This window comes from Schistocerca americana, chromosome 11 (genome assembly GCF_021461395.2).
Source record: "Schistocerca americana isolate TAMUIC-IGC-003095 chromosome 11, iqSchAmer2.1, whole genome shotgun sequence".
NCBI lineage: Eukaryota > Metazoa > Arthropoda > Insecta > Orthoptera > Acrididae > Schistocerca > Schistocerca americana.
In genome coordinates, this window is record NC_060129.1 from 97,403,007 (window position 1) to 97,425,872 (window position 22,866).

The window sequence follows — 22,866 nt, forward strand, 5'->3', positions numbered from 1 at the left end:
ATCTAGTACAGCCAATTCCAAAAATATACCACTGGTCGCGTCTCAATAAAGCAAGCAGCAGCATCATTCCGAAACGAAATTTTTAAAATTAGAGACAATGTTAATGATATCACAGAAGAAACAGAGGTTTGAATTCTGCAGCCACTTGTTGCCCTCTAATTTACTCAAACACCGCTTCTTTCTTTCATTGAAAAATTAGTGTCCTGAAAATGTGCTATCTGCTGTTACGCAGTCCTATCAATTTTTTAAGTAAAGCTGAGTTAAAAACAGAGCTACAGACCATTTATTCTCGAAATAGGTTTCAAGAAAAAAAGGAGCCCTTATAAAGTTTGTCATTGAAAATATTCTGCAAGAACCTTTTGGCGACGTCAGGAATCTGCTGAAATTAGCGGCTGCTGTCCCATGAGAAGCTGTGAAGCCGAGACGTGTTTCCGCACGTTGTCGCGGATCAAACAGTTTCTTAGAAGTACCAGAGATGAAGATAGGCTGTCTCATCTTTCCATGCTATCTATTGCAAAGAAAACGATTCACAGGTTTCCAAATTTCAACGACAGAGTCATAGATCCATCACGAAAAAGGAAAGGAGGATGGTCTTTTTCTATACGTCTACAGGCGATTCAACCCTACGAACGTTGTCAGGCTCATTCTAAGGTAATTTTAGAATTACAAAAATATTTTACTTAATTTAGGAAATTAAACAGTACAGTGAAGGAAGTGAACTCCGTCCCAGCCACTTCAGGCATCAGCCACCGATGTCTGTGCTGTACCGCTAGGGATACGTCCTCTGCACCGCGATGACACAACGGCGAATGTTAATTTCTGAAACGCAGAATGCAGCCCACCATTTTCTCTTATCACTCGGAACTTTCCACTCCTCATTGTGCTTAGCAACGATCGAAATTTTGTTCTTAGTTTGTATTTCATTTTCTTTCTTAGCGATGTATCGCTGTACGTTAAGTAGTTAAGATCCGTTTGACATCACTATATTCATTGTGAATAGTTTTTTATTGTAATATCAATGTCCACGATTATGTAGAATACAGAACTATGGAAAATACGTAAAGGGTGCTATTATGACGAGGTACAGCAGAAATTATGCAAGAAGGTGCTTTGGTTTTAAAGAATCTACTCGTTGTATTTCACAACATCTTACTTCTATCTATTCTCACACATATGAAAAACGTTTTGGGCTCAATTCACAAATATAGATGCTTATTTTACCGTCTTTCCAAATCGTACTTTATGGTATTTTTCACATGCAAAAGGTTATTACAAAGTACATTGACCGAAAAGGGTGAAAATGAAGTGCAATTTGTCCCCAAGGCGGTCCTTCACTGGCAGGGAGAAAACGTATAACCTTTGATAAGAGCATATCAAAGCCAAGGCGCCTGTGCGTGAGTGAAAACTGCCCTGTGCATAACGTCTTGTCAGTCTGTACTGCACGAAAAAGCACTTACTTTTATCAAGACAGTAGTTCCATCGCAACAAATCTTCAGCGGGGCTGAATTGATAGATTCTGCCAGAGTCTTTAACATTGTTGAGGTGCCAGGAGACGTTATCCAGCACCGATGTCCTGTTTGCTGCAAGCAGAGCTGCCACTGTGGCAATTACGCCCGCCGGCTGCATTGTCCGCTATCGACACTGGGGAGCAAACAGAAGCAGTGCGCGCCGCAGGGAGCGCGCGCTCAATATGACGGCGGGCGCAGCGGAAGTCTGCCGCAGGACGGCCAAACCACGGGAAGCGTGGCGTGACGCCTCTCATCCGGATGACCGCCGTATTCCTGTCTGCCTGGTGAGAGTAAAACAAAGGTGGTAGCTGCCCCCCCAAACGAAGTGTTGTAGGCATTGTGCTGTTCCTAATCTATAAAAACGATTTAGGAGGCAATCTGAGCAGCCATTGTTTGCAGATGATGCTCTCTTTTACCATCTAGTAAAGTCATCAGAAGATCAAAGCAATAGCAAAATGATTTAGAGAATTTATCGGTGTGGTACGCAAAGAGGCAATTGAACATTAATTTTTTTAAATTAAATTTGTGGTAAGAACTTGTGCGATCAAACTGCTGATGTCATCGGTCCCTAAGTTTACAAACTACTTAACCCAACTTAAACTTACTTATGATAAGGACAACACACACATCAATGCCCGAGGGAGGACTCGAACCTCCGACAGGGGGAGCCGCGCGAACCGTGACAAGATGCCACAGACCGTGCAGCAACCCCGCGCGGCAGTGGCAGCTGATTCTAAACAATGAAAAGTCTTGTGTCACCCACATACGAACTAGAAGGACTCCGTTATATTTCTTTTGCTCGATGAGTCACACAAATTCAAAGGGAGCCATTTCAGCTAATGCCAAGGGATTAGAATTAGGGCCAACTTAAATAGGAACGATCAAACAGAAAGTCTTGAGTGGAAGACGAGCCAAAGTCTGTGTTTTGTTTGCAGGACACGTAGAAGATGCAACAAGTCCACTAAAGAGACTGTCAGCTAGGGGTGCTAGAAGCACGCTCCGTCACACACCGCTTGCTGGCATGCTGAGCATTGTTGTAGATGTACATGAACATCTCCCTATACTCGCAATAAGTCACATTATGGTGCATGGCGGAAGCTGCCTTCCACCACTAGTAGTCATTTCCTCTCCTGTTACGCTCTTAAATACGGCAAGGGAAAAACGACTGTATATTTGCCCCCACGGACACCCTAATTTCTCTGTATTAGTGCTTCTTGCGCCAAATGGACGTTGATGCCCGTGAAATCATTCTGCAGTCAGCTACGAATATCGGTTCTCTAATTTTTTTCTGCAGTGTTCCTCGAAAATAACATTGTCTTCCTTACAGGGGTCCCTATTTGGGTTCACAAACCATCTCTACAACATGTGAGTGTTGTTGGAATCTACAGGTAACAAATCTAGCTGCACACCTCTCAATTGCTTCGATGTCTTTCTGTAATAGGACCTGGTGCGAATCCAAAACACTCAAGAATGGGTTGTACTATTGTCCTGTATTCTGTCTTCTACAGATTAACCCTACGTTTCTAAAATTCTCCCACTCGAAGTCGTGCATTCACCTTCTCTGCTCCATTCTTAAATGCTAATTCCATTTCATATCGCTTTGCAACCTTACACACAGATATTTCATCGATGTGACTGCTAATGCTGTATTCCACTATTTCTACGCTTAGATCCAACTACCATTCATCTCACCATCTAGAAATTTTGTGTAAGTCAACTTGTACCGTCCCACAGTCACTCAAGAATTACATCTCCCCGTACACCACAGCATCATCAGTTAATCCCGTCTGTCAGATTATGTTCTGCAGCACGCCATGCTCTCTCGAGTGCAATGTAAGAGGTTCTGTTATTAAGAAATTTTTCTACCACTCACAATTCTAGAAACCTATTGTATACGGTCGTCCATTCGTTAAGACTGTGCTGAGCCACCTTAGCACTTAATCACTGTGGACTGCGAGCCAAATCGCTGCCTCAGGATCTGTCAGTACTTTTCTTCCGGTGTCGTATTACAGCAGACGTGCGCTCACCCTTCCCTCCCCACCCCAATCCCCCTCCATTCCCCTCCGCCACACTGCTCTCGCCCCATTAAGGATCGCTTCAGGTCTGTATACAGTAGTGAAAAGAACGTTGCGAAGTGCTATCATGAGGGATGGGCCAAAAACCAAATATATTCGATTACACCTATGTGTTTTTTCAGCAGGGTAACAAACTCCAGCTGAATTGTATCAGCAGGCCACAGACTACCTTCCAGATTTATCAGACCTGCAGTCTTTCTATTCAAAATGGTTCAAATGGCTCTGGGTACTATGGGACTTAACATCTGAGGTCATCAATCCCCTAGAACTTAAAATCACTGAAACCTAACTAACCTAAGGAGATCACACACATCCATGCCCGAGGCAGGATTCGAACCTGCGACCGTAGCGGCCGCGCGATTCCAGACTGAAGCAATTATTCAAAAACAGTCTTAATAGCATTTATTATTATTATATCGCCAATCGGTTTCAAGCTGACGTAGGGGTCATCTTCTGGGCGTCTACACTGTGAAATTATAGATATCCGTCAGAAAGACTCCATTATACAACAACTGAAATTACGTAAATTTTAACACGTTACCCATTGGTCGACTGCTGGTGGTGTCACTCCTGTCTACATAACTGAGGGAACTATGCGAGACTAACCCTTCGTATGGGCTTAAATAGCGTGCTGAGGTCACGTGAATAGATGGTAACACCCCCAGCGGCGACCAACGGCAATAAATACAGTTTATTATATGTAAATACTAGTCACCTTGGTTTAACATAAATGTGACAGTAAATAACAGAAAACGGAACCATTGCATTTAAAAAGAGTTACAATTATACTGTTAATCATAAAATAATAACATATGTTCAGTAGTCAACTCGTAAAATTCGTAAAACTATATTACATTATGTGCCATAATATAAAGTAAAACAATTTATGACACACAAAAACTGGTGTCGTCTTGTATTATAATATATCTATTCGTAGATGTGCGTAGAAAACATTTGAGTCAATTACTAAAACGGCTAATACGGATGGACTACAGAGCCCTCTACTCTTTGTGGTGAGGACGCCGTTGCCATGGATTACAAAGCGTATATCAGGCGCCCTCTAGTCTGTGCAGCGAGGACGCCGTCGTCATGGTAGCAGCTCTGAGCACTATGGGACTCAACTGCTGTGGTCATTAGTCCATGGTAGCAGCGGGTGTGCATATATGGTGTTATCTTCGCCCTGGTCACGGCGTCCGTTGCCATGGTAGAGGTATGTCATGGCTCTTCATTCACAGAGAAGTTGTCACCTATTTGAGATTATGGAAATATCGACAATCAAGGATAACCTAAAAAATCTAAAGATAGGATAAAAGTTTATGGTACGTTTGTAGTACCGATCAAAGGAATGAAATTATTGAAATAATAAAAGGAAAAGTATCATCATTGTGTACAAATACTATTTTAGAATAGCTCGAAATTTTTTTTATCGTGGCTCTATTTTTTCTTTCAGCATCGCTGCCGGATTCCGTTTATTATGTATAAAAATTTCCAGGCTCTTTAGAATATCCTTCATAGGTCCATTTTGAGTTACATGCAGTATCTCCAGATTATCCCTTATATTGATTTCTGCATATTGATTTTTCCATATCTAAATGCTGTCCACAGAGTGATTTATTACGTGCTGTTCCAGTAGTATGTTCTTTAAATCTGGTATTAAAACTTCTCCCTGTTTGCCCGATGTAAATTTTGCTACAGTCTTTACAAGTCAATTTATAAATTCCAGATTTAGGAAGCATCTTGTTTTTAACATTTCCTATACTATGCCTAAGACTATTAGCTAGAACCGCTGGGCCACAGCAGCCGGCAGTCTTACTATTATTATACTCAGATATCAGAGCTTCCTCAACTCACCAAGTCTCGGTTAAGTTGTAGAAGTGTATCGCTTTTCACCAACACATATAATTTGAGTGTTAGTCTATCTAAACCCGTGAATGTAGATCCAGAACCCGGCAGTGACTTTGGGACGGCTGTAGAAGTAGAAAACTTTCGAAGTGTTTTTGGCACGAAAGGACTATCTGTGTAGCATGAGGGAGTATTCAGAGAAGTAGATGACAACAGAGTGTGGTGCATTTAAATCACCAACCGACATTGAAATGTATGGGAGGAGAGTTTCAATAGTGGATATATAATAGGAACCTATGATTGAATTAACTTCAGGGGATATGCGAATTTAAATAAAACATTTGGGTGCTTTATAATACGTGTTAGCGACTGCTGCAGACGGGCTAACATGCTGGTATCTGAATGTGGGAGGAGCAGGTTATAACTTCATGTATTCTCCCTGTGCCAGGAGAGGCCATTAGTATCAAGTCCACTGAAGCAGAGTTTAGGGATGGTATATCTACTCATATATGTGCTACTTTCTGGACTGAACACTGTACAAGCTGAATTTAACGCTAATATAAAGCAATTTCCCGGAAAACAATGCTCAACACAACGAGTATGGAATGTATAAATGTAAATAAAGAAAATACAAAATAAATTGTTCTCTCTGTCCCACCGCATCCCAGTCCTCACCATTGTACTGCACATAAACATGCGATGAGCCAGTGATTACTCGGAAGTCTCCAGCACTGTGCGCGAGACGTCTCTGTGGGGCACGTGTCGGCCAGGCAGTGCTGTGGCGAGCTGCCGCCGCGGGCCCCACGTGGCCACTGGCTGGGAGGGGAGCCGCCAGCCCGCCTCCACAGGAGACCTGCAGAGGCGGGGCCGCAGCCAGCAGCCAGCAGCCAGCAGCCAGCCCACCACCCAGCCAGCCAGCCAGCCACGGCCTCCACAGCAGTGCTGGCGCCGCAGCTGGTGAGGGCAGCCAGAGGGGTGGCACGCCACAGAGAGTGGCCGGCAGCAGTCAACCCTTTGATGTTAATAATGAATTATATATAGTTACTGTAACTCAGGGGTAATGTTTTGCGAAGCTGCTGTGACTGTACATAATTTCTTTAGTTCCTATTGTTTTACCTCGAAGTTTACTTTATGCTGATATGTAAGGTGTCTATTTTTGAAGAAAAGACATGTGTAATGCAGCACACTGTAAATAACTAGCCACATCTTACAATATTCATTTAAGGAAATCCTTCTTTTTCGTCATTTACTTCTGGCTAGGCATTTGTAGTGATTAGGTTCTTTTCTATGAAATAACAATGATATTGTTAAGAATCTATTTTTGTAAAAAAAAAAGATCGATGTGTATTTTTTACTATATTCAATTTCTATACCGTTTAAGCCAGCCGGTGTGGCCGAACGGTTCTGGCGCTTCAGTCTGAAACCGCGCGACCGCTATGGTCGCAGGTTCGAGTCCTGCCTCACGCATGGATGTGTGTGATGTCCTTAGGTTAGTTAGGTTTAGGTAGTTCTAAGTTCTAGGGGACTGACGTCTTCAGATGTTAAGTCCCATAGTGCTCAGAGCGATTTGAACCATTTATACCATTTAATCACATATGTAATTTCACATTTAATTCCATATACATTTTTAAATTAATAAACTATCTGCTTTTTCCGTTTAATTATGTGCCATATTTGCATTTAATTCCATGTGCAAATTGAAAACTAATAATAAGCACTCTGTTTTGCCAGTCAACCACTTTTTCGTTTCTAATTCGTTTTTGCCTGTACATAATATGCGTAGGTGAAAAAAGAACCACACATATACACATGCACACATGTAGGCACTGAAGAGTAAAAGAAATTGGTTCATGTGCCACAGACTTGACTAATGTCTGAAGTAGTGCTGGAGGGAGCTGACACCTTCAATCCTGCAGGACTGTCCGTAAATCCGTAAGAGAACCAGAGGGTGGACATCTCTTCTGAACAGCACGTTGCAAGGCGTCCTAGATATGCTCAATAATGGTCACGTCTGGGGAGTTTGGTGGCTAGCGGCAGTTTTTAAATTCAAAAGAAAGTTCCTGGAGTTACTCTGTAATAATTCTGGACATGTGGGTTGCCGCATTGCCCCGCTGGAATTGCCCGAATCAGTCGGACTTTACAATGGTCATGAATGGATGCAGATGATGAAACAGGATGCTTATGTACGTGTCATCTATCAGAATTGTATATAGACATATCAGGAGTCCCATGTCACTGCAACTGAAAACGCCCCACACCATTACTGAGCCTCCAGCCCCTTGAACGGTCGGTCCCCTGCTGACATGTATTCATAAGGTTGTCTCCATACCCTTAAATAGTCTTGTTTGAGGCACAGCTCAATGTCCTAACGGATTATCAGATGAAATTATATAACTTTTGGCGCCAGAGGTAACTCCATGTTAATGTCTCGTTTGCAATCTGTGTCTAGAAATAGGGCATGGAAAATCGCGGAAGTAGTTACAATGAAGAAAGTCCGATAGATCTACTTGCTTCCTGGATGTTCTGTAAAAAGCCTTTGAAAAGCTGGATGGCGCCAGAAGTCGTCTCACCGGCTTCTGAGCGGTACAAACTACTGGCAGCTCGCTTTCCGTGCAGGGAAGGCCACTAAGAATGCCGCAAATGCAGTACAACAACTTGTCTGTGCAGCCGCGTGAAAACACGTAGTGGGCGGCCGAGTGGGTGCCTCGGAGGCTGACGGCAGCTGACGGTGGCGGCCGGCGCTGTCCTCTCAGGCAGTGGGGGCTGAGCGCTCACTGCCGAGGTAGCCGCCACGGCTGCGGCATCGTGCTAAGCGTCCTGGAAAACAGGCGCGAGTGACTGCAGCAAAGGCTGCATTTTCTTCCTTTTCCGAGCCTGCATTTGCACAGCCAGGGTCCGCCGTCTGATAATTTTCTGCGGACCTCGGTGCTCTACTCGGTGCACTCGGCCCCCGCCTCACCGCGGCGTCTGGCTGCGCTGCTGACGTCACGGGCAGCGTTGCCCGTGCACTGCCGCGTGGAGGTCTTTTGTCATTTTTTGTGTAAGATACAGCTGTAATCACTTCTCGAAATTATAATACATCAAATTTCCAAATCGAAAATTATAAAATTTTTAACTTTTGAGAAGAGAGAAAAAGCAAAGTGGGAATGATTGGTAGTTGTGGCCTCAACAGCGCTGGTGAGGAACGCGGTCTCAGATCGTGTCCTCGAGCCCGACTTCCCTGGGCGGCGCCTCCCATTATTAGTTTATCACATGAGATATTTTGCAAAATGTCACGAGACCAGTCATCTCTGGCATAGCTGTTCTAATGTCTAAATGTAGTCCTGGGAAGATAGAAAAGACGATAGAAAGAAGCACAGAATGTGGCAAGGTATCCAGAATTACTTACCCTCCAAGGTCAGCTTGATGGTATTACTTGCAGTAATAAACATCCACCAGTTTACCCATTGCTCACAAGCCACACTGCAGAATGTAGTTCATGTTCTCGAATTGGACTGATCACACAGCAATACACAAACTTTGCCACATCCAACAACTCCCACTTGTTCCACAGGGTGTAAATAAACCAAAGAGTGTGGCTGAGGCTAAGGTTCAAAGATGTTGCATTTGGATGGAGCTTATCTTTCGTCAATAGCATTCTAGAAAACTGCACACTGATGACGCTAAAAATAAAGAGTGTGTCAAAAAGGACTTTGTAGCTTTGGAAATACAGAACTATACTGGCGTATCTTGCAGAGTCGATTGACGTGTTATTTTGTAGTAAAGAACCTCAAGTTTCTTATAAAAGTGTCATTTCGTTTCGATTCGAATACCAATTATGATGTGGGACACATCCCACTGGTACTCAATTTCCCCTTCCCACATTCCTTGCGGCAAATCGGGCGAAACTTGAGCAACAGCAGCGTAGATTAAATTTTTCAGGTCGGCCGAATTGTTTGCTACGGGAGGAACATACGCGCGGTCTTTAATGAAACCACAGGACAGTTATTCCAGAGTTCGTTTCATGGTACCAGGACACACAGCGGGCACGCTCCACACCAGTGAAAGCAGCCATCTTAACTGTGCACAACGGTGCCGTTGCTGCTGGTGGAATGGGGCACTGATGGACTGAAGTACATGCAGGTTGTTTGCTGCATAATCATACACCTACCGATTCTATAATTTATCTCAATACACTTCTATATCATTCTACAGTTGCAAATACCTTTTTGATTCGCCCTGTACATCTCTATTTGGATTACGTTCATTATAATTAAAGTCACATCTATTGGATTACCTGGCACAGAGAGAGTCTTGTAGAAGACTCTCTATAGCTTTAAATGATGAAGTGTTCTGATTCGAAAACTTTATTTGCCGAAATCGCAATTGACCGTACAGTGATGACTGGTTTCGGCAAATTTGAACTGCCATTTTTTAAATATTCTTCCTTAATACTTATTAATTATAACCTAGACGTCTGAGCTTGTAATCCCACACCCTATATGAGTTGCAAACCACATCAGTAGTAGAGCTATAACAAGCCTACAGGGCTTCCACGGACATTTCTTTGTGAAGTTATCTATTATAACTACAAGTTACTCGTGATTTAATGTGTATGGCGAGCGTGGACTAGAGGTGGAAGATGGACGCTGATGATCTCATAGTATAGAATTATTGTCTGCAAATGTTGCCGCTCTTGGTTGCTAATACACTGCCAGAAAAAAATGGTGCTTTTGGAGGTTAATAGGTCACTCAAGATTTATTGTTGCAATGGTGCATATGCAGTACGTGAAGTGGTAACACATACGGACGAATAGCACACACGGTTGGACGAACCAGGCATCGACCCAACCTGAGACATCCATATTAGCAAGTAGCGTAGCCACTACGGGCGGCAACACAGGCGCTGACTCTCTCATAGTGTCGATAGTATGGGTGGCGAATACAGCCCTGGGATACGTGATGTCACGTAGTTGTGTAAGAGTCCTCGCTTGACACGTCGCACCTGTCACTTGTCGTCCCATCATAGCCCACACCTGCTGCACTGGAGAGGAGTCCAGAGATCTTGCCAGCCAGGGAAGTTGCCACACGTCTTGCAGGGCCATTGAGTTTGATGAGCACTATGTGGACGAGCATTATCCTCTTGGAACAATGCAATATCTTTCTGTTACAAGAAAGGCAAAAGAACAGCTTTAACAACATTGTGCATGTCCTCTCCAGGAACGGCACAGGTGAACAGTAAGGCCAGTGTGATTCGGAAGAGCACACTCTTTGAGGTAGCACTCACCAGCTCTCCTTCGTATGCACAAACGACCGTCACTTGGATGCAGGCAGTATCTGCTGGCGTCGCTGAAGACCAGGGCGCGCCATTCCTTCTTCCAGGTGAAGGAAGCCCTGGCGGCACCAGTCGATGCTGTGGTGTGTGTGGGGGGGGGGGGGGGGGGGAGTGGAGAGGAGCTAGAAGTGTGGGTTCCCACAGTCTCTCACTGCTAATAGGTGGTTCACAACAGTTTGTGTTGAGGTGTCTGGTCTCACGAGCTCTGTTACCTGTGCTGCGGTAGCTGTACGCCCTGTCGCCGCTGCCCCTGAATAAGACGATTCTGGCGGGCGTCAGGGCTGCGTGGGCGTGCAGGAGCTCGTCTGTGAGTGCGAGAGTGATCACGTGACCACTGACACCAGAACGACTGGCGCAGCACGTTCAACTTATGAAGCTGATCTGTGGAAGGACGACAATTTGACCCCTTCCAGATCTACTAATATATGAAATAGTTATGAACATGATTAGGGATAATTTGAGTTTTGTGAAAAGAATATAAGATTTTTGGTTGGTTAATATTACGAAACATCCTGGTCTGGTAAAAAAAAAAGCAAGAGATTGTCAACAGACATTCAGGCAGAAATTATCTAGCTAACGTGTAGTTAGATTCAAGGCTGACTGTAGAGGAAATATTTGGACTCCACAACGAAAATATTTGACCTTGATTTGTCCTATGAACATTGTAATGAAAATATTCGTTTTGATTACTTGAAGAGCATTAGTCTGTCCTTTCTGTCTTTCATAGGTACTGAACTCGGTGTTGAGTAAGTTTCATCAAGTGAACAGCGTCGATACAATCTTGCAAAGTTTAAAAGTACGCGGCGGAAGGGCATTTATGTCTGACTGATTCTAAGTTCCAAAAGGAAAGTAATGATAGCTGTTCAGATATTTAGTCCGAATACGGGGTTAATGCCTCAATTCAGTATTATTTTCACCTTATTTCCTTACTGTATTAGTGAAGGAAGCAGTACAGAAAACGAAAAATGGAATTCAGAATTTCCATCGTTGTGCAGGAGCAGTGAATTGGAAGGTGCTGCACACTTTTGAATCGGCACCTTCCAAAACGCGGAATCCGTCGTCCTTGCCATGGCGCCACTGCGCTCTCTGCCATGTAGACCTAAATCTATGGCCGGCCGGTGTCGCCGAGCGGCTCTAGGCGCTTCAGTCTGGAACTGCGCGACTGCTGCGGTCGCAGGTTCGAATCCTGCCTCGGGCATGGATGTGTGTGATGTCCTTAGGTTAGTTAGGTTTAAGTAGTTCTAAGTTCTAGGGCACTGATGACCTCAAATGTTAAGTGCCATAGTGCTCAGAGCGATTTTGAACCTAAATGTATGGCGTGACACGCTTTGTCACTTACATGATGTGAGTCTCACCATGGGCTTCATGCCAAACACCAACAAATAATCTAAAATAAATTTCGTCTGTTCCGAATAGCTACACTTATTGGTAACCGCTTCATTAGGTTTTAACTGTATATCTACAGATATAAATAACTGATTTATAAATTTTATATAAGAATATAAGGAGAAGATTAAATCGATTAAGTAGACATATAGATATCAGAGTAGCAAATTTTACCTGTTGATTATCAGTGCAACGGAGAATACAGAGAATCTGTGGTACCCTCATGTCGTTTATGTACGAAGTAAAATATTCGACAATGTACACTAAGTTACTCCAATGCCTCCTCCACCTGCACTGTTTGGCGAAAAGACCCTCGCCGCCGTGGGGTGGCGTGCGTGCCTCAGTGATGCACACAGCCGTACTGCAGATCCAACAACGTGGAAGGGGCGTCTATGCAGGAGCCAGACCAACATATGTTTCCCGTAGAGGGGCAGCAGCTTATACAGAATAATGCTGAAGGTAAGATGGGTAAATTCAGTTCTTAACGAAAAGTTACATAATCGAATGGATGAAATATATAGAAGGAATCGACTGACAGCAAACGCCTTCAAGTATCAAGGAATCGTTAGTCAGGTAATGGAACAAAGTGTGCGGTAGTACAGAAAAAACAAAGAAGCTAAGCAGTGAATGGTTGGAGGTATCAGGAATTCTTTACGTCATTAGCTACAATTGAAAACACTACTAACAGATATTAGCATCCATAGGTTTAATATTGATTCGCAGGGCAATTTCAGACACCTTGCCCATGATATCCACTCCTTTAGATTACGAACGACTGTGCAAAGAGTGTTACTAAAATTATGGTCAACGTTTTGCTTCGAGATAGAGATTTTCTTCGGTCAGTCCTAAACTATTCTACCTGTGTTCTTCAGAAGTACAGTGCAATGTTCTTTCGGACATGTATGCATTTACGCACGCTTGCATGTCCGAAGGAACAACGCATCGTATTTCTGAACAACACAGGCACTGCAGCATCGCATTTATCCGCCGATACCGGGCAAGCGACTGTCAGTTAACATGTCTCCCCTGTACGGGGATATACACAACGTGTGTACGAGTGCAGGGATGGCAGACACACGGTTGAAGACATAGCCAAGTCAGGGTCCAGTGATGAAGAAAAGCAAGTGAATTTACGCTAATGGGAATGGTTTTATGCGCCATTTCGTCACATAAGTGTTTGATGTCAATTAAATAGGTGGTAGAACACTGGTATTTTTTCCTGTATTGGTTGATGAGTCAAACTTTACATTTTCTTTTCATTTCTTTCCCTGTTCCACTTTCTCCTCAGCGTGAATGTGGCGTTCCACGTTCGTTCGTTCAGATGACAACAGCAGACAGTAGAGCGGTCTACAGTCTGCATTTCGATAGAAGCACAACACAGCGACAAAGAAAAGAAGAGGGAATTATCTTCTCACTGCGTGATAACACAATGACTACTGCAGCGCTGAAAATTAATACGTCGCATAGGGTGAGAACAGTAACAAGTGCTAGTGTTCTGTCTATTTTATATGTTCATATTGTAACGATTGTTATCGGGTCTGTCTTTGTGACCGCCATTTGTGTTGTGTGTACATGTGTGACCGGTGGTAACATTTATGCTTCAGGTTTCACCATGCAAATTTAATGTGTGTAATGTATCGTCAAGAAATGTAAGTAGGACGTAAGTGTGTAATAAAATTTGATAGCAAGCTTTCTACAGCATAAACACAGTATGGTAGCAGTGGATGGATTATAATATTTGGGATCAATCTTTGAGATAAATTATCTTCTAACGCAATTCAAGAGTTCAGGACTCCTCATTCGGCGTTCATCTGAATGCGCTATTAGCCTAAAAATGTTGGCCGGGGAGTCTAGGTATGCCTGTAGATGTTGGTCTATTGAATTTCCTGTTAAAACGTGTCCGTTGAATTTTATATTGCTGTTAGACATTTCGGGGCTCAGATTCTACAGAAGCAGCGTCGCACTACCACATTTTTGTTAATGTGACGTGGAGGACTGACTTTATGGCAGCTGGTGAGCAGTCATCGCAGCAGTCTTCTTGAAAGACGGTGTTGCTTCGTCTTAGCCTTCCAGTTCTACGGTGGCGGTGGCGTCCTTGTGGTAGCACGCTGTGCATGGCCTTCTGTTCGCCGATGAGCGTCAATTTCGTAATGGATTTAGAGTCACTGACCAGGGCAGTCGCTTTCCTGCAGTAGACACGCTACAAGATAGATTCACCTGCTACGGTCACGAATCGAACTGGCTTGAAAAACTATAAGCATCTCCAACCTTATCTGGTGAGACTGCCTTTTTGGGTGATATTCCCTTGCATTCAGCCTCCTCCTACTTGCCAAGGGCAAAGTCAAACACACTATGTTCAGCACAGTGTAGATGAAGAGTTCGTGTGGAACCACTTGCGTTCTACCATTTCATGAGTACTGCATACTGGAAGTGTCTGCGCCCGCGCGGTGTAGCGACATACTTGCCAATATGTTGAGCCTTGCATTTTGTCGTCAAGGTATCGGTTGAGTTAGCCAGTCCTTGTTGTATTCTCGTCATGGCCCGTTTCCAGGTATATTAATTCACAGTTTATCAAATCTTTTGACATTATTGGTCTCGTTTCAATTTAAAGAAATAAGAAAAACGTCTGGAAACGGAGAGTGACAGTACCATGTCCAGTACCACTGCATTAAAGACACATAAAGTGTATCAACAGGAAATGTGGCATGTAACTGAAAAAGTGTCATGACTGTCTCTGCATTGCCAAAATATTTCAAACTAATCCGCCAAACTAAGAGACTGCTTATCCAGTGAAAGGGTAATGTTCTAGGAGTCGGTGTGTTGAACGTTAGAAGACTCAAAAATGAAATCCTAAGGCTCAGTACAGATATAGTGCGGGTGAGTGAAGTGACTTAGAGCCTTGGCATCCGACACTCAGCCAGCACCGTCTCTCTTCAAGCCCAGAAAAAGTTCTGTAAGGGTCTATGTAAACAACAACAACAAAAACCAAAGGCCAGACACGTGGAGAAAGAGAGGAGAGACTGCTCCTCTAGACTGGAGACAACCTAAAGAAGAACTACCTCCCGGTGATAATGAGAGCTGGTGTACCTGGAAGTCCCTCAACAGATTACGAGCTGGTGTTGGGCGGCGTAAAGAAACTCTTGAAAAATGGGGATACGCTAGAGGACCCTCACCTTGTGAGTGTGGAGAGGAGGAGATGATGTCTGCGAAACTGACGTCTGTACCCATCATCATGCACTGAAAAAGATTTTATGCTGGCCAATTCTAACGCTTTGGGCGAAGACAATTTAATTCATGTCTGTTATTCCATACTTAAGTATATTTTTCATTTATATACAATTACTTCTAACAGTATGCTAACTGTAATGCTTTGAACGTAGCTGACTTTTGGGCAAAAGCAAATTAGTTATACATCTCTTTGTCCTCTTCATGTTTACATGTTAATGTCCATGGTCTACGTATTTGTTTCATAACTATAAATTTCTGTTAATTCCCTTGTAATTCGTGCCCTTAACACGAACAAAAAAGTGAAGTGAAATGGAAGGAAAACAAGGGTTTACGGTCTGGCGAGTGTAGCAGTAGAGAAGTTGTATAACGGGTTATGAATAGGAAGACAGGCCACGGAGTGAGCTAGTGTGAATAGTTATTGATATGGTTTTCCTCGTCAGAATCGGCAGCAAACCAATACCTACGACGATAGTTCAGGTTAACTCGCCGATGTCGCAAGCAGAGGACGAAGATATAGAGCAAGTATGTGAATGTATTGAATGGGTAATTAAGTATGGAAGGGAGGTAAAAATCTAATAGTCATGAGGAACAGGTGAAAGGTAGCTACACTGAGCCACTGCGCCAGAGATTGCGCCTAAGAGTATTATTAAGCCGCCTCCACGGTGCTTGTCGAGAGTTCGTAGAAGACAGTGCTTGTCGAGAGCTCGTAGTAGTCAGTGCCTGTTAAGAACTCGTGGCAGTCAGTGCTTGTCGAGAGCTCGTAGAAGTCAGTGCTTGGAGAGAGCTCGTAGTAGTCAGTGCCTGTCGAGGTCTCGTGGTAGTCTGTGGTGAGATGTTGTGGCAGAGAGTGTTTGTTGAGATGTGTTATTAGGCAGTGCTTGCTGAGATGTGATAGTAGAGAGTTAGTGTGAGATATAATGTAAGGATTAGAGTGATTTTCATCAATATAAATGAGGTAATTAAATCCGTTTCTTTTTATTTCAGTATCCTAAGTAATGCGTCATTACAGGTTCAGTCAACAAAGCATCTGGCTTGTGTTCTTGTATTAGAGTGTAATTCTGCTTTTATTACGCGATTATAGTATTTGTAATTTTCTTTTATCACGTCAGTAAAATTGGTATTTGAAAATTCTTGTCTTGTTGAAGAAGAACCGTGCCAGATGTGCGTTGAGTCATACTTCCACATACAGAACAGTGATACTTGTGCTTGGTTTAGTAGGTTTTATAGTTGCTGAGGACTTAATTAATTAACTGTGTTTATGAAAATTTTCATTTCATTCTTTGTTGTTGTTCTTTGCAGTCAGATAGCGTAATAATACTAGTCAGGGCCAACCGTTTACGAAACAGCGTAATCGGACTTACAGCTACGAAAAACTAAAAGTATTTTCAATCATATTTAATTAAGCCCCCATGCACGTGGCGACCCTGCCAGGATCGTCCCTTGGAATCTTCTGATTGTAAAAATAGTAGACAGTAGTATTTTTGTAGTAATTTGTAGTTTAGTAATTGTAGTCTATTTTGTATGTGTAGATTTGGTAATTGTCATTCTTCTAATGGTATTTTTTCTCAGAATTAAATTTGTTGTCTTGTTTACGCGTTTGACAATCTAGTGCAATTATGTCAATTGTTTGTTAATCGTGTTTGAGGGAAACATCTCGTGTGTATGGTATTGTTGGAGATAAACAGTCATTGTGTGTAATTTTCATATAGTGACGAGTTTTGTATGTTTTGTAAATGATTACACGATCGATGAAAAAGGCAAAAATGATGAATAGTCAGAATAACGAAATTGTTGACATGGTGAACTCGCCAACACAGGACAACAGTATGATGAATAATGGTGTTGAAAACAATTTAATAAGCAGGGAAAATAGTCCGGAAACAGTTCAAAATTTTTCTCAATCAGAAAATTCACAGATTACGTGGTTAACGACAGAAGAAACGGAGCAGTTGATGAGTGCAATATTAAATTTGGGATCACGGTTAGAAACCAGGATGGAAACAATGATAACACGGATGGGAACTATGGAAACTCGGCTAAGATCTGAATTTAAAACAGAAATAGGAACAGTTAAAAACGAGATGAAAGCAGTGGGATCACAGTTACGATCTGAATTAGAAGCTGATATGGGAACAATGGAAACACAGTTAGGCTCACGAACAGGGACATGTTTCAAATACATGAAAGACGAATCAAATAAAGAGATTAGAGAAGAAGTACAACCGATTTTGAATGCTGACAATAATAGTTTAATTTCAACAGAAATTAGACAAGAGGAACAGGACAGAGAACAGGAAGAAAGAGATCGCGTGATAGTACAAAAATTTTCAGAATTAAATTTACAACGTGCATACGATAAGGAAGAAATAATAGAAAGTATCGAGGAATCCGTACCAAATGACAGAATAAATAACATAACACAACAATATGAACAGTTAATTACCAAATGTGTCAATACTGAAACCCGAGTCGCGACACTTACGGAAGACGTAAATAAACAGAAAGAACAATTAAGTGACTCATCGGAAAGAGTTGAGGAGATCTCAGATAAATTGACAAGTCTTAGTTTAGCAGAGGGGTTAGAAGAAAATAATTTGTTTCATTTACGGGACGCAACAAGAGAGCGCCAGGCGCGCGAACCTGACAATAATCAACATTGGGACTGGGACAGACGCGGTAGGTCTTTGTCGCCACGAGGCGAAAACTTTGACTATAAACACTTTTTGACTGTTCGGAAATTTAAGATCTTCCGCAACTCTAAGAATGACATACATCCATGTGCATGGTTAGATCAATTTATGTACGCACTTCCGCCAGATGTGCCACAAAGTCACAAACTGGAAATTATGTGCGGCTATTAATGTCCTCAGGGGATTCACTACACTAAGTGAATATGTGCCGTAGCGAGCATAGGGCCCCGAGCTGTAGTGGTGCTATTTCTCTTTTAGTTTTCTGCACCGCTGCCTACTCTTTTACTATTCTTTACATCTGTCAAACCAACTCTTCGACTATCAGTCTATCTAGACAGTAGATAAACAATAACCGGATATGACGATTTTACCCAAAAGAGATTTCGAAAATTACTGTTTGGACTTACTGTACCTTCAGCAGCATTCATCCCTAGTTTAAATGAAATTTTACCTGTTTATCTTCGTGACAATGTTGCTTCATATGTTGACGATATTCTTGTTGCTAAGCATTCTTGGAGTGAGCACAACAAAATTTTGGATTCATTATTACGTATTTTTGCAAGAGTTGGCATTACAGTGAACTTGGAAAAATCTGAATTTCGTCGTTCTCAGGTGAAATTTCTCGGTCACATTATTTCCACAGAAGGTATTCTTCCTGATCCAGAGAAACTAGATGCTATTCAGTTCGCAATGACATTCTTTTTAAACGAAAACCGGTCGACAACTCTGTTTGGTTAGTTTGTATTCCTGATGAGTGGGTTAATAAGCTGATTTGGTATACGCATTTCAGTTATGCACACTTTGGTCCCAGAAAATGCTTTCACAAATTACGAGAAAATTGCTACTTCAGTAATATGGAAAAACGTATTCGATCTGTTCTGGCCAAATGCAAATTATGTCAAAAGGCTAAGCCGCCAACAGTTTCTCACAGAGCACCGTTGTTTCCTATCATTCCAGCGAAATTAAAGGAGATGGCTGCAGTCGATTTGTTCGGTCCAGTGGTTCGTTCTACTAATAGTTTTGCGTACATTTTCGTAGCAGTGGAGTTGACGTCAAAATATGTGTGTCTTACACCTTTACGCAAAGCAACAGCTCGTTCAGTATCTAACGCTTTATCAAACATTTTCTTAAAGTAGTTGGTCATGTTGATAAGGTTATATCAGATAATGGATCACAGCTTCGTTCTAAAATTTGGCTTCGTACTCTACAGCGTCGTAAAATTAAACCAATTTTCATTTCACTTTTTCACCCTCAATCTAACGCTTCAGAGAGATGGATGAAGGAAATCAATAAATTGTGTCGACTTTATTGTCATCAGAATCACAGAACGTGGGATCAGTATCTTCATATTTTTCAAAACATTCTGAATGAACTCTCTAATGATTCAACTTCTTTACCGCCTATACTGGTATTAAAAAATAAAGCACCGACAAATCGCATATCTGAAATCGTTCCTTTTCCGCCTTCACGGAAACTGCGGCATTCTGAAGTTGTCAACCTGGCTCTGCAAAATATTGCATCTGCGGCTGCTAGAAGAGAGAAATCAGCTAAGCGTCCTGGTCGTTCAAAAATCTTGTCAGTTGGTCAGAAAGTGTTAATTAAGTCTCATCGTTTATCTCACAAAGGAAAGGGCTTGTGTCGCAAATTTTTTCTGCTTTATAACAGTCCCTATAGAGTTCGCAAAATTATACATGATAACACTGTTGAAGTAGAAACTCTTAAATCACGACGCTCTAAAGGAATACATCATACATCTAACGTAAAAATTTTTGTGGAATGATATACTTTAAAAAAAATATTTGTAGGAGGACATACTTGTGAGAAACTAACAGCTACATGTAAACATGCGGAGAGTACAAGGATACCGCGCTGTGTTTTGGCGGCGGCACATACTCAAAGCAACAGTCAAGTCTGCGCGCCGCAAAAGGCAGTCGTTGACCGAAAACAATTGCTTCCTACGTCACGCGCCTACAGCTGATCGAGCGCTCAGTGCGAATGCACTGACAGCCGTAAACAAATACACAGTTTAATTTCTCCGATTAAATTCAGTATAAAGCTATAGTGATTTGATGAATTATGTTATTAACATTCAGTATTTTTCAGGATACGGTTCTATAAAATATTTAAGAACTTCAGGTAAATTCTGTGTGTCTCCGACGTAAGAGGACTTGCTATCGAGAAATTTTCAGAAAGAATGTAATTTCCAAGAAGAAACTAATAAACTAAAAAGGTAACTATTAATTGAGTTCATTTTTCAGGTAACATATTTCCACTTAGGTACGTACTTTAGACGTAATTTGCTGCTCGCGATTACGTGATTCATACTTTGTGCTAATTTCATGTTCTATGAATTTACTTGTGAAGCGACGTGCTTGCGTACATTTGCTGATTTTTGTCAATGTTTTATTAATGAACAGGGTTGTAACTTGTGTATATTATGCATCGCTTGGCTGCACTGCTTTTTCACTGATGTCATATTTTTTTTTAATTATGTGCCTGCTGTGCTTATTTATTTAAATTATAATTGTCACTTGATTAGTTGTGCTGATAGGTATGTAAGTTATATTTTGTGATTTATCTGCTTGCGCCTTCATGTTTACTTATTAGGATGACATATGAACATTTATTTGCTTATGCTGATATGATGCTAATGACCTGTTTGCTGCTATGCGTATGGATTGCATATTTATACATTTCTGTTTGTTGTCATAACTACTCTTTAATTTGGTGTATAGAAATGCTGATATACTGTGTATAAACATAGAGTTTAGGTCACACTATTGTATTAATTATAGATTGTTTGCTTGGCAGAGCCTCGTTGTACGAATTGTGCTGCATACACTTGTTGACATTCTGTTGTCTACTGGTATATTTACTCGCTATTGCTTGTTTTGCTTACGCTCAGTGCCTTATATTTTTGAGATAAGAAAATGAACTGCTATAATTCGACGAACGACATTAGTACAAGAAACTTCATAGAAGTCACATGAGCTGATAAATTTATGCTAATAGGAAGGAAGCTAACGACATGACATACCAACACTAGGTTTAGACCATTGACAGTTATTACACTGCATTTTTCGTGAGCAATTGAAATAGGAAGTGACACTTGACACAAGAAATACTCCACATGTTTGCTTCTGCCATAATTCTTGAAGTGGTGTACACACTGTGAAATATTATGATCATTCACATTCCGTAATCGTACTTAATTACTGAGAGTTATTCGAACTAAGTCTGTTAGAGGTCATGTATGCATTTCTTTTGTTTATAATTCATAATGAGTAGAAGATTTGGCTCAGATGGATTACACAGAGGTTGTGTGTTGACAATGTGTCTTCGGATTGTATGGGATGATGAGGTTTGCATTAGGATTTTATCTGTACTTGTTCGAGGAGACTGACTAGAGGAAAGAGTTGTTATGGAAGTGAAATGATATTGGTAATAAGGTTTATATGTATCGACGCATTGAAGAGGTATTATTGAGGTATTATTGAGATTGTGTGAAGTTGATGATTATTGGAGTTTTGGTGGATAAGAGGTAAAGTAAGTGAGGAGCATATATTGGCAATAAGGTTTATATGTATCGACGTATTGAAGAGGTATTATTGAGATTGTGTGAAGTTGATGATTATTGGAGTTTTGGTGGATAAGAGGTAAAGTAAGTGAGATGCATATGTTTTTTGTTGGTCTTATGGAACAAGGAGGATGAAGATAGCAGACTAGAACACTAAAGTAGAAGGAAGATTGTCTATACACACACTTTGTTAAATCACTAAGCAGTATATACTTTTTTTTGAAGAGAGGAAGTATTTGCTTATCTTGACTCACTGACAGTTGTTCAACAACAGTCTATTTGATCTGGCTTGGCAAACATTGGTCTATGACGTTGACCTAACTATTATTGACTGTTATACATTGCTGCCACTACTACTTGATACACATGATGAACATCAGATTTTGACAGAATTACATTTACACAGTTAACACTATTCAATTACACAGTAGTACTTAATGTGGACGAAAGATGAATGAGTGTGTTTTGTGTGTTTTCCTTTCCTAATCTCGTAAATATTATTTTATTTCTTTGTAGTAGCTTGCACTGACACCCATAAATATTATAGGTTTACTGATATTTGAGTATTTGTAATAGTTAATATGAAAATTATCTGACATCATTTGTGTGTTTGTTATGATTTGTATGTTTAGTGTAAAAGCATTTGTATGTGCATTCAAACTATTGTTCATGCCTGAACTGTCTGATTAGTGAAGGTAAATATTGTGAACTGTTACCTGCACTTTTTCAATATAATGTGTGACACTTAGGAATGATTAATTTCTGCTGATGAACTGTGTGATCAGTGATAGTGAATATTATGGACTGTTACTTGTACTTTTTCTACATGATTGGTGCCATTAGGACATGTTTAATTTCTGCTGATGAACAGTGTGATCAGGGATAGTGAGTATTATGGACTGTTACTTGTACTTTTTCTACATGATTGGTGCCACTAGGACATGTTTAATTTCTGCTGATGAACAGTGTGATCAGGGATAGTGAATATTATGGACTGTTACTTGTACTTTTTCTACATGATTGGTGCCACTAGGACATGTTTAATTTGTGCTTATATACTCTGATGAACAGTGTGATCGGTGATAGTGAATATCATGAACTGCTCTCTGGACCTGTTCATCATTGCTAGGTGCAACTGATGGACTACTTGCATGGAAATGAAGTCACTTGTTGCTGTCTGCACCTACTCAACATTGCTGGGTGCCACTGATGGACTGCTTCTACTGAACTAATGTGACTTGTTGCT